The 15,321-nt window shown below is 31.3% G+C and overlaps 1 protein-coding gene across 1 annotated transcript in view; it reads right to left on the bottom strand.

Annotated features, from left to right (window-relative positions):
* LOC144968968 (uncharacterized) overlaps positions 1-7,017 on the bottom strand; it is an 87,295-nt gene extending 80,278 nt beyond the window's left edge. The window contains exon 1 of the mRNA XM_078907872.1: positions 6,763-7,017. The gene's annotated coding sequence lies outside the window, so the exon portion shown is untranslated. The remainder of the gene's footprint in view (positions 1-6,762) is intronic.
* Positions 7,018-15,321: the final 8,304 nt, after the last annotated feature.

Below are 15,321 nucleotides of genomic sequence, written 5' to 3'. Positions count from 1 at the left end.
ACACAGTTTTGTGTGTTGTTCCGCTAGACTTCCGGGTGGCAATGTTGTGATTTTCTTAGCCAAACGCATAATACATTCTCTCACCGTACTCAGGTGTAAAATGAGTACCTGGCCTTTAACAGCGTTGTCTGTGTCCCAAAAATTTGTAATATCGCCTGACAGGCGTCATGTCTCGCCCTACATGTTATGTGTTGCTGTTGGCCAGGGACCCACTGTAAAGCCCTTTGAGCACGTTTAGTGGATATTGCGCTATATAAAAGCTCAAGTTAAGCTAAGTTAAATGCACTGCCTTATCCACGGCCATCTTGTCACCTAGACATCATTATCGTAAAAGATTGTCATCACCTTATTTCATGTACTGGCGCTCTATAACAAACTCAATGATAACAGATTTATCTTGAAGGACCGATCTGATTAAATGGCACCTTACCAATGAACACATGAACGAGCAAAGAAACAATCATAGACGTTTTTGTGGATTGTATCAGCTTCACTGGTTTTTATGAACTAATTATCTTTTCAAAGAATAACTCTCGCATTCAGGTGACGTTGATGGACTCGTCTTGTTACAAAGTCATTGCTAATAAAGATGATAACAATAACGTTGATAACTCAAGATTAATTATGATAACACTTATGATGATGATGATGATGATGATAATAATAATAATAATAATAATAATAATAATAATAATAATAATAATAATAATAATAATAATAATAATGATGATGATGATGGTAGTGGTAATAAAAATAATAATAATAATAATAATAATAATAATAATAATAATAATAATAATAATATAATAATAATAATAATAATAATAATAATAATAATAACATTACTAATAAAAATAGTAAAATAATAATAATAATAATAATAATAATAATAATAATAATAATAATAATAATAATAATAATAATGGTGATAATAATACGACGCTTGGTCAATCGTAAAGAATATTCTTGCATGTATAATCAATCCCAAGAACATTATAACACCTTGGAAAAAATAATTTTAAGTGAATTTTCCTTGTAAATAATCTGAGTAAGAACATGTGTCATTAGTGCTTAAGTTTAATCATACACGAAATTAAACCTGCAATCTTTTGATTCATAAGCTTGTTATATATCAAGAGACACCATTACAATGAACGGAAACAAAAATAAAAAATAAATAAATAAAACTTGACTTTACATATCAGAATAGTTCACATCTCTCTCAACCAAAATATTAGGCACATTAGAGCATTTCTGATAACCGAACGCAATTATCCAGTAGATTTTTGACCAATCAAAACAAAGAATTTGTGACACACCTTCAAACGTGCTCGGGCAAGCAGGGTTGGTTGTTTATAAACAATAACGTGAATGGAAACGACCTATTTCTGATCATGCTATTGTTTTTATACCTCCAGATAGGTGATGGGTGACTATTTATAACGCCATTTTCTGTATGATATTAATTAGGTTTAAGTTTTTACATCGTTTTCTTTGTTGGTTCTTTTGATCAAGCGGTAGAACAGAGGATATTTTAATGGGAGCGATCTATATTCATGTTTTCGTCCAACCAAGTCATCAATCACATGATTTGCTGCTCACTGCGTGGAATCAGCGCTATTTCAGTTGGAACTCCCAAGGGACCAATAACCCTCCCTGCTCGCTACCTGCATGAGGTCATTGGAGTTCAACTGGTATCAGGCAGTGCCGTGTCCAATGGGGGCAAATATGGATATTTATGGTCTTATAATATGTCTGTATAGCGGGAAAACAATAACAGACTCTTTCACTTTATTATTTTGATTTGAAAAATCAGTTGTCTTTCTAAACATCAGTGAAGATTTGACATTTTTGTGGTTAATAGTTTTCTTTGAATATCACAAATTGTTGATCTAATTTTAAGGGCTTGTAAATTATGGTGCACTTAAATAAAAAATTTGTTATTCAAAACTCAGCGGCAGTATCTCAAGAATTTTGATAAATATCAAAAGTACATATATGCATCTATGTTCCTGTGCAATATTATCATATTGGCAGTTGATTTTCTTGATTTATTCATGGTTTTGTAAGTTCTGTGTATTGTTTTTTACCAATTCCGTTCCTCTCAAACAGTTGTGTTGATCATAACAGTAAACTGATATGATTTATGTCTTTGTAAAATAACTCATAAAGATAATATTTTATTGACCAGTAAAGACTAAAAACTAATATTGTGTATGATTTCAATATCTCAATTTACTATCAATCTGCCTATAAAGTATGACTTCTTTACAAGAAAAAAATCAATCACCCAACAAGGTTACTGGACATACTACAAATATTGCAGTATCAATCATCAATTACAACTAACACTAAGCACTGGTACTGTTAAATTAAATGATTTGCTCAAACAGACGGAAATAGTATGTAGACAAAAGAGGATTCAAAATTATGAGGGCATATAGTTCATTCCAAGTAGTAATCTTTTTCTCCTTATTGACCAACTCCATTCAAAACGAACACACTATCCATACAGGTTATATAGAATCATCTCCTTTCCTCCAAGAAAACACATTTAGTCATTGTCTTATAAAGTCATCTGATATACCATTGAACTCCAGTCAGTCAAATTTAGAGATAAAACAATTGAATAACAACCAGAGTCAAATCAGTACAACGCCACAGGCATACCACAGCAAGATCATTTAATTTTTGGGAAATCACTGCCATATATATCTGGACGCTTCAGTCTATAAAAAGTTAACACTTTCACTTGTGCACAAAAGGAGAACTTGAACTTACATTATATTACTTATTCAACATGCAAGAATACCCTAAACATTGACACCTATATGACACTATAAAGTCGGCATTTCCTGAGACAACCACACAAAAGCAGTACCGTATACATCTTCAAACTATAATGCCTAACAGTCATAAAAAAATATAATTTTGACTTGAATCGTAAGGGATTTAAGTATAGAAAAAAAGTTATCAAGCCATTAAAAAGTTGGCTTTCAAATGTGCCAAAAACTCATAATATTTAAATCAGTTAAATGCTTAAAAAATAATATTAATATTATTTTCGTCTAATGGTTTATATTTTATTCCTAAACTGATATTTGGACATAATTCATGGCATGGAATACTATGGGAGAGAAAATAAGGATCTCACCAAGTCATGCCAAATAAGAAATTTACACTAAAAAATTCATATCTTTTAAGGTTTTACTGCCAGGACAACAAAACTTGGCATGTGTCAAGATCATCATTTTTACTTTATATTGATGCTTGTTTCAATCATTTTCTGCCGCTGGGAATTAAAATATTGATATGCAAATTACAACAAATTAATTTCATTGATAGCTCAAAAACCCACTAAATTGACACCTCTCTTATGAGCAGCCTTAAGAGGATACATTATTATAAACCATGGCATATGATGAAAGAAACCTTTGCTTTGCTTGTGGTGAGGGAACAATTTTCAGATTTGTGTTAGCAACTGAGCAATACCATGAAATATTGCAACAATTAATTACCATCAGCGGCATCACAGATTCCTACTGACCGCTACCTGTTCCACCCATGGGTTGACCCCACTAATGGGGTCAGGTTGACCTAACACTGAAATACCGCTCAGAGGGGGAAATGCCACGCAGTGTGCTGTACAACGATTGGATATTTAATATTTGTTTTAAAATGTAAACACGCTGCTTTGTTTATGAAAGTTGTAAACATACATATTTGTCAAACTGAACAAATTGACCAATCGTGATGTTAGATATTTCGAAAGCTGTGAACACTTTTCACTATGTGGGTCACTTTGAGCACATTTTGCCATGTGACCAATGACCTCGAGCACATGGAAAGTAAATATAGATCGCTCCCATTCGACACTTACCATCGATTATAAAATCTGGTGTAGTTTTCTATGTTTACCAATCCCTGCCAATGTTTACATTATGATGACTGTCCGAGAGGCGTGGCTATCTATGTGTCTATTTACATAATTTTAAATGTAAGGAAATTGTATCAATACGACAATGTAAAATCGAAAAATACTTTCATAGAATAACAAGTTTCGTGTGTATTAAGCACCCTATGGTAAGGACATATAAATCGTATTATTGTTTCTTGCATTATACTTGATTATCCTTGACCGTGACAATCAAACAAGTGTAAAATCAGAACAGGTGCTGGACAAATCGGATTTTGAATGGTTAGCAAATGTTATAATATCGGCTTATATTTGTCATAACAATATTCGTGCGTTGCTTATAATTTTCCATATTAGCGATGATGATGATGTTGATGATGATGATGATGATGATGATGATGATGATGATGATGATGATGATGATGATGATGATTAATATTATTATTATTATTATTATTATTATTATTATTATTATTATTATTATTATTATTATTATTATTATTACATTATTATGATAATAATAAAAATAATAATAATATAATAATAATAATAATAATAATAATAATAATAATAATAATAATAATAATAATAATAATATAATAATAATAATAATAATAATAATAATAATAATAATAATAATAATAATAATAATAATAATAATAATAATAATAATAATAATAATAAAGGAAAGGGGATTAGTAAACAACCAGTTGTTCGTCAATTGAACCAATCGTGGCTAAAATCATACATTCTGCCACCACTCCTTGTTACCCAAGGCCCATTATATATTACTATTAATTACGATCAGATTTAGATGAGCACAGAAACATGTTCGAGAGACTCATAATCAACAGTCTTGTTTACAGATAAAGCCAAACCTCCTGTCACCAGCTCTACATAGCAGTTGCAAGTTAATAGATTCAAGATTCAAAACGTTTATTTTAGGCAATTGCCAATATAACTCATACAAGAATATATTTTCATCAACAAATCAAATAAGTAGAATCAATAATAAATCAGGGCAAACAGTGATAATAATAGCAATGGTGTTGAAGGGATGTGTGTGGTATTTGTTGATGTTAGTGTGTATATATGTGTGTTCATATATGATATCAATTTACAATGTTATCATAAAGATGCTTATATCATTTGTAATAATTGATCGCCATCACAAATGTAGTGAATAAATTTGTCGAGCACCTGTTCTGATTTCACACTTGTTTGATTGTCACGGCCAAGGATAATCACGTATAATGCAAGAAACGGCCAAGGATAATCACGTATAATGCAAGAAACAATAATTATACGAATTATACTGTATTTAGTAAATTCTCAAAATTTTACGAAGTCTGTCTCTTTTTGTTTGTTTGTTTGTTTGTTTGTTTGTTTTGTTGGGGGTTTTTTCGGGTTTTTTGGGTTTTTTTTTTTAGTTTTGTTTTTTGTTTTGTTGATCTCATTTTGATTGGGGATATCTCTAGCTACATTCAAGCTAGATTTATGAAACACGCCCATGTAAATAGTTCTTTGCTTTCATATGATATTTTGCATCATGATTTAAAACCCAGTAGTAATATGTATTATGTAACTATATATATATATATATATATATATATATATATATATATATATATATATATATATATATATATATAAGCGTGTGTGTGTTTGTTTCTATGTTTTGATTCAGCAATGGGTGGACTCAGAATGTAACTTTGTATACAGGGGTTCATTTTAAACTCATTTCTGTGAAAAGAATGTGTAAAATTTATTCATCTGGAAGACATATATTTTCGTCTGGTAGGCATGTATTGGAGAGAGCTATGGCTTCTCTAGCCATGTATTATTTACCATCATAATAAGACGACACACCACTCATGTAAACACCTAGCTTCCAACCAATTCATTCCGAAAGTGAATATATCTACAGTATGATTTTGTTTATTTTTACTCAAGCGTGATATTTTAACATAATAATTACACGGGGCGTAAAAAACATTCTGAGACAATTTTATTCTTTTGAATTCGAGAATTGCTGTCACGATGCTAAACATTTACTTCATTCGCTGTCAAGTGGTCCTATGGCGCAACATAAATATTGTAGGGATTTAAAATTCAAAGCTCTACTTCTTCTTTTTGTTCTGTTTGCAACGATAATCAAATATTATGTATTTCATGTATGACAGCATTCTGCGTGTTTATGATAAAACTGAGTTTATGTCTTGAAGTGAGTCTTTTGAATCAATAACAATGAATAGGAAGAAGAAGATTAGGAGGGGGTAGAGGATGAAAAAGAAGAAGGAGAAGAAGAAGAAGAAGAAGAAGAAGAAGAAGAACAAGGAGATGAAGAAGAAGAAGAAGAAGAGGGGGAGGAGGAGGAGGAAATGTAGAAGGGGGACGAGGAGGAGGAGGAAGAGAAAAAGCAGAGAGCAGAATGATACCAAAACAGTGTTATACAATTTATTATCTGTGTGTTTACTTCTAAAGTATGTTGAAATGAATTTTTCGTCATATCCAAATAGACCCTCTCAGCTAAAAATGAATCAGCATAACTACCATCAATTATAAGAACCGTTACGTGCATTTATATGGCCCATTCCCATGGTACAATCCATACTCAATACTCATCACAATGCGTTATTTATTCCCTCATCCTCTATATACAGGTCGCCCGTTGAGCGCCCATTTTACAGCAGCAGCACTTTACAATAGCTTTCTCTTCTTTTGATCATCTACCCATCAAATTCTAATTTGATGAAAAAAAAAAACGCTATTACATCATACCAAAGAAATAGTCTTTTATACAATAAGATAACAGAAAATCAGAAAATCACAATAATTTGGCTTACCTTCTATTGAATCAAAATCCATCAAATGTACACTTTGCACAAATCATTGAAATTCTTGTCTTTTATATTATATTTCTAACAGAAAAAAACATGCATAATTTGTAACATTACTGCAGTGTAAAAATCTCCATAACCACAAATTTACTTAAAGTCTATCATAAAATCACGCCCCATAATTTTCAAATTATCATAATATCATGTCATAACACTGTGAAATTCCTCACGAATCCAACTTAATTGTCTCAAATTGTGCCATACATGTTTAGAAGTCGAAAGACGGGACCCGGCGAGAAACCAAGCATTAGTAATGAGCAGTGCTATGGTTGGGTGATCTGACGAATTTACTCTTAGCTTCTTTTTATGGAACAGAAGATTTGTAGTCAGATGAAGTAAGGGGGTGGGTAAAACCTGGGTTGGTGTAGTGCAGGTGACTCGGCTAAAAGGACTTCAAAAGACCACTCGACCGTTGGTCCCTGTCCGTAATCTATTCACCTATGCCGTCAGCAATGCCTTCTAAGAGTTCGTTTTTCATTCATGGTTGGTTCTGCCAGAAAGTTTGACCGATATATGACCTGGTGTTTTTGTGATTTTGCCCCCCTTTAAGTAGGTCATGACTTAATGGTTGCTGTTTTTATGTATCAATTTGCAATTGAATTGAACAATTTGCCAGTGACCATTAAATAAGAAGTCGGGGGTTCCGGTAGCTCAGTGGTAGAGCACGAGCCTCCCAAGTAAATGGACAGCTACCGATTACAGGGCAGTCGAGATTATTTTTCTGACCACCCGGACCAACCAGGATTGTTTTGGCAGCTGTGTCTGTTAGATCAGATTAAAAACATCCTTTTACGATAGACTAGGGTCCTATCAAAGGGGCAGCAAGTAATTTCTAAAGAGACCCGTATAAACTCTGACTCCATGGACCTTATGAATCTAAAAGACTATTTTTATTGAATAAGATAGTCAAGTTGATCATTCTTATAATGTCAAAAGGCGAAGAGGTAAAGAAAGTGCACTACGCCCCACGGTCCATTTTTGATTGAGAAAACCCAAAAAATACCGCCAAAGATTCTGAGACAATCCAATACTATACTGGTCAAAGATTGTATAATAAAACGTTGTATTATCACACCCTGTGTGACTGGCTGTGGGCGACGCAATGTTGAGTCTTTCAAAAAGGTTCTTTAATCACATTCTCTCAACGTACTCATGTAACAATGCGCCTTGCCTTTGTCTCTGTCGAAAAAATAGAGCGATGACGTCAACCGGGCATCTTTTTTCTTCTTATAAGTTTAAGTGTTGTCGCTGGCGTGTAATACTTTGAGCACATTTGGTTGATATTGCGCTATATAAAAGCTTATGCCTTCATACACGTCTAAAGCATGCTAAACATATATATCTGCTCTTAAGAGGTTTAAAAGAAATGATCAAATGGAATGAAAATATGTTGTTTTCAATATTATAATATTGTCCTTTCTCACTATTTGGGAAGAAAATGAATTTCATGCCGACACTCGCACGGTATCAATTATTTTCTTTTTATGTTTTATTCTTTTTCTTCTTTTATTGCTTTTGTTTTGTTTTGTTTTTGTTTTTCGTTGTTTTAGTTGTACATTGTATCTTTTATGTTTTTTTTTTTACCTCAAGCTTGTATTTTGTCGAATTAAAATGACGAAAGAAATTTTAAAACGACCTGAGTTGCAAAACTTTTGTTTTTCCCACTTTAAGAACCACGCTTCATTCTCTCCTCGATGAAATAATTATATTATATCAAGTCTTGTAGCAAATTATCTATTATGCTACTATTCAATTTTCAGCATTTATAACATGCCGACAAATTATCATTTGGAGAAACAGTCGACCACATTCATTAATTTGTTCTGCCAGTTCTAGATTGGGCATGAGAACTTTGTAATCGACAAGCTGATACTCCATTGCATATTTTTAAAAGTGAAATAAGGTATTTTACTGTAATCCCGCCCCTTCAATAACAATTTGGAACTAACAATTTGTTTTTAAAAGCCCAAATTTTATTCTCCGACCAATAATTCAAGTCTTACATTCTAAGTTTACTTCTAGCTGGTACTTTGAGACAAGTTTTTTTTATTACAGACTGGTAGAAAATATCATAAGACGCTGCTTTTGATATTCAGTCTCCTATGAGCCAAAAGGGGTGTAGAATTGTAGTGTATGCATTTTTAAATTATTATTATTATTATTATTTATTATTATTATTATTATTATTATTATTATTATTATTATTATATTATTATTATATATTATTATTATTATTATTATTATTATATATCATTATTATTATATTATTATTATTATTATTATTATTATTATTATATTATTATTATTATTATTATTATTATTATTATTATTATTATTATTATTATTATTATTATATTATTATTATTATTATTATTATATTATCTATTATTATTATTATTATTATTATTATTATTATTTATTATTATTATTATTATTATTATTATTATTATTTATTATTATTATTATTATTATTATTATTATTATTATTATTATTATTATTATTATTATTATATTATTATTATTATTATTATTATTGTTATTATTGTTATTACATCCCTCTCAATGTAAAACCCTATCATTTCTTAGTAAAATCGTTTAATAATGCTTTGAACGCGTTGAATAAAAAAATTATTCAATAATTGCGGAATATTTCGGCACATTTTATTGGTGTGAAATAAGGTGTAAAAGATTGGCAACAATAAATAGATCTAATCATTTGGTGCGCATGAATACAGATCCAACGATTTTAGTTTTGACTCAAATTGTCATTCAAGCAAGAGAAAGAGACAAATTATGGTTTTATCGTTATATTTGTATCGTGCAATCACACACACTCGTTTAATAAATGCAAAGAGATGATAGAATTGTATATTATAATAGTGTATTATTCATTCATTTAACTTTTAGCCAGGCTTATGCCATTTAAATCAAAACAGTAGCTCCAATGGCTTCTGTTGAATAGTCATGTAATGAAACACTTGAGTTATTTCACGTTTTAAACTGTAAAGTCTGGCTTGAATAATAGAATATATCTAGTTGAATAATATACGATTCTTTCATCTCTTTCTATTTCTTAACCCACTCAACCCTAACACCGACTATATCCGTAGTATCCCGGGGTTATTTTTACCCCATGCCTATTTATTACATTTTTCTGTGACAAATTATAGGTGTAGTATCAAAGCTAATGTTTTTAATTTGTGCATGTTATGCTAGTTGAATAAAACTATCTATGTACACGCTCATTTTTTATAATTTTTTTCCAATTTTGAAAAGTAGCAAAAATTTCTAGGATTGAGTGAGTTAACCGAGTTATTATTCTCGTGCCCAATAACACAACGAACTTGGGAACTGGCTCAGCGGTACGGTCTTTACTTCGTACCCAAAAGGTACTGAGTTCGACTACCGGGCCCGTTGTGGCCTTGAGCAAGTCACCTCGCCCTATCTCATTTTGCGGCGCTGCACTCCGGCTGACGCCTGAGTTATTCCAGTATTCCCTAGGAAAAGACCCTAAATAAGACAAATTTCCCATTGGGAATAAATAAAGGGAATTTTATATATTTCTTTCTTTATTTTATTGCATGTAATAAAGTATTTTATTGTACCCCGTTCCCCTTCACCCTTAATTCCTTGATTTTATTATATGTGACCCTCCGTCTCAAAACGGTATTATGTCGGGGATGATTCAGATCCCAAAAAGTGAAGTTAGAGATAGAATGATGAGAAATTGGGCCTTAGAAGTTTTTGTAAAGCAAGAAATAGTATTTATACTCCAGCATAATGTACAGAAAGTAAACCCAAGTTTGATATTTGTGGCAAAGAATTCAATTTCCCTAACCCGACATAATACCGCTTTGACACGGAGGGTCACATATAAATAAACTGACAAAAAGAGTTTTAAAGAAGCAAACAAATATAATATGTAGTTTGAATATATAATTTTTAATAGCTACAAATAAGTATCACGGAGAGGGGGTCCACAACGGGTTACTCTCTGTCACTGAAGGCCTTATGTACACAAGTCAAAACAACACACAAACACAAACACACACACACACACACACACACACACACACACATAGCACACGGACACGAAAACTAATAGACACTTGAACGTGCTCTCTTTCCCGGTTCCATCTTCGACAGAGAAGCGAAGAGTCTAAGCCAGTGGTTATTTTCACCCATGTTTAATTTTTAAATGAATTTCAAGCATAATTTCTTATTGTTTGCAAACATTTACCACCATATGTCTAAGAGGAATTGTCAACATGAGGTTTTCAGAGACTGCTCGAAATGAACATCTGTAGAACAGAAAGAGATGAACTCAATTTTTGTTCCTAATAAGTTGTTTTGTAAGTTCTTCGGCATTATTTGAGGAGGTTAGACTGGGTTGTCGCAAGATGAATGATGAAGGTTTTCGATGAATCCTGGCCATTTTAAATCAAATGAAGTTGTCTATTTACTCTGCGCATAGTTGAATCCTTGGAAAAAGGTTCTTTACTCACATTATCTCACCGTACTCATGTGTGAAATGAGTACCTGACCGTAAACAGCGTCGCATCTGACCCCCAAAAAATGTAATATCGCCTAACAGGCGTCATGTCTCGTCCTACATATTAAGTGTTGCTGTTGGCATAAATATAATCTATCTATCTAGCTAAGCATAATATTATGAAGGAATCTGACACGATAATACTAATCTTAGTAGCCAAATACACACGTTAAACACATTTGTTTTCTCTCAAAGTAACGATGATTTTGGCATTGCCAGCACATCTTTTTCATCTTTCTTTTGCTTCGTGTATTTTTTTCCTTGTTATTATTTTCAAATTAGAGATTTTATTGCCCTGGCACAATGGTTAGGCACAGCCAGTCCATTGAACACACTAATCCCGTTACTATTAATTCGCCCCGACGTCCAGCCCAGTGGTAATCTTCACGCATTCACAAGTCAACACCCCAGTGTAGTCACGCCACTTCCCACGTCCTTTTTTATGGCTCTGTGGTTACAAATTGATTTGGTTTTCTATCTTGTTTTTCTGCCAAAGGATTAGACATTTGTGACCCTTCGCATCAAAACGGTATTAAGTCGGGATGGCTAAGATATTGAAAATTGAATTTATAGCCAGAAATATCAGACTTGTGTTGAGTTTGTATGTTTTATTGAGGAGAATGGACACCATATTTTAGGGTGCTAATGCCAACATTTATATTTTTGACCAGTTTAACATTTAATTCGGCTTTTGAGCATATGGTTCATTCCGACATAATACCGTTTTGAGACGATGGGTCACATTTGCGACTCCCATTCCCAAAACGGATTTATGTCGGGATGATTAAAATGCTGAAAATTGGCTATGTGGTCAAGTGGTATGACTCTCGCCTTCGGATCAGGAGGTACTCGGTTCGAGACCCACTGTGAGCGGCGCATAGTTGAGTCCTTGGAAAAGGCTCTTAAATCACATTGTTCTACGGTGGTACTCAGATGTAAAATGAAGTACCTACCTGGCCGTTAACAGCGTTGTCTCTCAGCAAAAATATTGTAAATCGCCCAACATTTCCTACATGTTAAGTGTTGTTGCCGTTGGTTAGGGGCGCTTGTAAGCGCTTTGAGCACATTTATTAGTGGATATTGCACGATATAAGTGCTCCAGTTTTGTTTTTGTTTTTTTAATAGTGGATATATCAGACTTGGGTTAAGCTTAAATATATTATTGAGGGGGATAGGAAGCTCTAATACAGTATTTGCCCTACCTATTTATTGTTAGGTACCCATCAATACCTCAGTCTTATGGAATAAATTGCGTTTTACTCAAAGATACAGTCAGATTTTTGTTTTGTTTAGTTACTGACTATGCTCAACATTGTTTGAATTTTGTTACCATAGTGGTCACGTGACGTTGAATTTCCAACACTACAAGCATTGCAGTTAACTACGACCCTATAAAATGCCATCTTGTGGTATGGCAGAAATAATATATATATATATATATATATATATATATATATATATATATATATATATATATATATATACAATATAATAAATATAATATAATAATATATATAAAATAAAAACCACGAAATAAAAGTGCTCGACTTTAATGTTAAAGGAACGGTTAATTACACACACTTCCCTTAAATTACCATAGAGGCATGAAACAGTGCTGTAGAAGTAAACAATAATTGATATGTGTAATAATAATAATAATAATAATAATAATAATAATAATAATAATAATAATAATAATAATAATAATAAGAGGGATGGAAACTGTTTGTCTGTGGCCTATACCCTGACCCAGGGTGAAAAAGGCAATGATGATGATAAATTAATATATATATATATATATATATATATATATATATATATATATATATATATATATATATATATATATATATATATGACCCATCGCATCGCGTCAAAACTATGTCGGTGTCATACAGATACCAAAATTAGATTATAACAATTAAATTACCAGAAATGTCAGATTCCAGTTATGGCATTTTAATCAATTGTATTTATTTAATTCAAGGATTGATTCGGCGTATTTCGACAAAACACATGAAGTTATTTCTATTTTTTATTTTGATCAGAAACCATTTCCTTCTTCTTATTTATTGTATTTATTTCATCACAAAGAAGGACAGGATTAAAAAAAAAAAAATTATTCAACGATTGCAGATCGTAATCCAATCTGCATATTCAATACCTTAAGTTCGCTTTTTAGCATCTCGTGCATCTTTGAGGTAGTGGGTCATATTTGATCATTTAATATATATATATATATATATATATATATATATATATATATATATATATATATATATATATACAATATAATATAATATAATATAATAATATATATAAAATAAAAACCACGAAATAAAAGTGCTCGACTTTAATGTTAAAGGAACGGTTAATTACACACACTTCCCTTAAATTACCATAGAGGCATGAAACAGTGCTGTAGAAGTAAACAATAATTGATATGTGTAATAATAATAATAATATATAATAATAATAATAATAATAATAATAATAATAATAATAATAATAATAATAATAATAACAATAATAATAATAATGATAATAACAATAATAATAATAATAATAATAATAATAATAATAATAATAATAATAATAATAATAATAATAATAATAATAATATTAATATAATAATATTAATATAATAATAATAATAATAATAATAATAATAATAATAATAATAATAATAATAATAATAATAATAATAATAATAATAATAATAATAATATAATTATAATAATAATGATAAAAAGTTGAGAATCTATGGCCACAGTGTATACATATATATATGCAAATGTACAAAAATGTAAATATATACAACCAAGAACCAATAACAACACTTTATATATTAATTGGACTGGAACCCTCAGAGCAGAAGATCAAGGGGAAGGCCACGAGGAACATGGAGAAGGATTAAAGAAGCTGATATACAGAGAAGTGGTAAGACATGGAATGAGATTAAAAAATTAGCTCAGGATAGAGAGGGATGGAAACTGTTTGTCTGTGGCCTATACCCTGACCCAGGGTGAAAAAGGCAATGATGATGATAAATTAATATATATATATATATATATATATATATATATATATATATATATATATATATATATGACCCATCGCATCGCGTCAAAACGTTACTATGTCGGTGTCATACAGATACCAAAATTAGATTATAACAATTAAATTACCAGAAATGTCAGATTCCAGTTATGGCATTTTAATCAATTGTATTTATTTAATTCAATGATTGATTCGGCGTATTTCGACAAAACACATGAATTTATTTCTATTTTTTATTTTGATCAGAAACCATTTCCTTCTTCTTATTTATTGTATTTATTTCATCACAAAGAAGGACAGGAATAAAAAAAAATTATTCAACGATTGCAGATCGTAATCCAATCTGCATATTCAATACCTTAAGTTCGCTTTTTAGCATCTCGTGCATCTTTGAGGTAGTGGGTCATATTTGATCATTTAATAAATTTGAGCCTTTAAATCGAGCAATATCCACTAAACGCACTCAAAGAGCTCCACAAGGGATCTCTAGCCAATAGCAACACCTACGGGACATGACGCCTGTAAGGCGATATTCCAATATTTTTGCCGACAGAGACAACGCAATTTAACCGCCAGATACTCATTTTACACCTGAGTGAGATGAGAGAATGTGAGTAGAAAGCATTTTTCAAGGACTCAACTATGCGCAGATCAGACCCGAAGAGAGTGTCATACATAGCCGCACATATTATTTTTTTTTAATTTATTGATCAGCTAAAATTTAACTCTATGTCTCAACTGGAATTTTATGGAGATAGACAAGTTGCTGAAAATTGAATCCATAGACATAAAAATGAAAATCGGCCTTTGATGGTAGAATATACGATTCTTTCATCTCTGTGTACTTATTAAACGAGTTATTTTTATCGTGCCCAATAACACAACGAGATTGT

Source organism: Berghia stephanieae, chromosome 3 (genome assembly GCF_034508935.2).
Source record: "Berghia stephanieae isolate SIO BIC M18660-M18661 chromosome 3, UCSD_Bste_1.3, whole genome shotgun sequence".
Classification (NCBI taxonomy): Eukaryota; Metazoa; Mollusca; class Gastropoda; order Nudibranchia; family Aeolidiidae; genus Berghia; species Berghia stephanieae.
The sequence above is the reverse complement of the archived record's forward strand: the minus strand, read 5'-3'. Positions and strand labels throughout refer to the sequence as shown.